The sequence below is a fragment of the Sardina pilchardus genome, chromosome 1 (genome assembly GCF_963854185.1).
Source record: "Sardina pilchardus chromosome 1, fSarPil1.1, whole genome shotgun sequence".
Lineage (NCBI taxonomy): Eukaryota > Metazoa > Chordata > Actinopteri > Clupeiformes > Clupeidae > Sardina > Sardina pilchardus.
In genome coordinates, this window is record NC_084994.1 from 13,728,919 (window position 1) to 13,730,170 (window position 1,252).

The window sequence follows — 1,252 nt, forward strand, 5'->3', positions numbered from 1 at the left end:
GCTGATGCGTTTTGACTGACAGCTTTACTATGGATTCAAGCGCAAGAGCTACCCACCTCCCCCCCAGGTAGTGGTGCAACGCTCTTTTTGGCCACTATGTACAGGTATATGGGATGTGGCGCTATTGAGCACAGTATGTCAACCGCCATATGAAGAAGAAGAAGATATTGACCACAGTAAGTAGTTCCGTGGAGCTAGCTACACCAAAGCCATCGATGGGCTACACGCGTTATGGACTCAAAACAATGGGTTTTCCTCACTACTCATTAACCCAAGGTAAGAAGTGTAATCTAATTTGTTATGGGTCTAATTTTCACGTTTATGTGGGATGTTATGGCGTAGTTGTTACAATACTGACGCTGGTTTTAAGGTATCAGATGGCTATCTTAGCATCGTAGGTTTGTCCACATACAAACGAGGCTTTTGATGAAATGTCGCACTACAGTAGCCTAAATTATGAATTCATACCATGTATTTATTTGTTCAGAAGTATATTGTTAATGTCCTCGCGTTATATAAGCGTATGTGTCCGATTATGTCATGAAATATCGCTATGTTGTCAACAGTAGTCTAGCATAGTATGAGCGCGATGGTGCGATCTATCTGTGGTCAGTTCATCAATGGCCCTGGCGATCTCTGGAGGTCCACTCTTTGTGAACGTTTGGAGACCACAGACATAGTGTAACCTTAGTTAGAGTATTGGTTCATTTGCCTGAGAAAGACCCAAGGGTCGAAACGTTACTTTTTGTAAACATGGGAGCTCAAGCAGTGTTGCCAACGTTACCTTCTTCTGTTACATCTCCCCAGGAAATGTTATTAAGCACTGTGACCAGCTCTGTCTTTTGATTAGTACATGTCTCATGTCTTTTGCTTGTGCTTGTGTGCTTGTGCAGAACAACTCATCGTGATGGAGCACCTGTACTCCCTGATACAGCAGGATCTGAGGGGATTCCTCAGACAGGACGCAGATGTGGATTGACAACATCCTGCAGTTTAACTTTATTAGAATAAGTGTTGTTTTGAATAAAGAACAATAAAATTGTACTACTTACTACTTACTACATACTACTTACTGTATGTTAACCTGACTCACCACTTGAATTTCGTTCCACCTAGCTCCTCACATTCATCTGGAACTACTCCATTGGAAATGTATTTCAGAAGGCAGGGCCTTGTCAAAACACCTTTCATATGATTGGATAAACTAATTTATTGACATGCTACTACAACAGGGGTGGGCAAACTAAGGCCC

General features: G+C 42.1%; 1 long non-coding RNA gene across 1 annotated transcript; it reads left to right on the forward strand.

Moving 5' to 3' along the window:
* LOC134082961 (uncharacterized) lies at positions 1 to 1,044 on the forward strand. The gene is made up of 2 exons (XR_009939677.1): positions 1 to 276; positions 894 to 1,044. It is a non-coding gene; the product is annotated as an uncharacterized LOC134082961 (long non-coding RNA).
* The last annotated feature ends 208 nt before the right edge of the window (positions 1,045 to 1,252 follow it).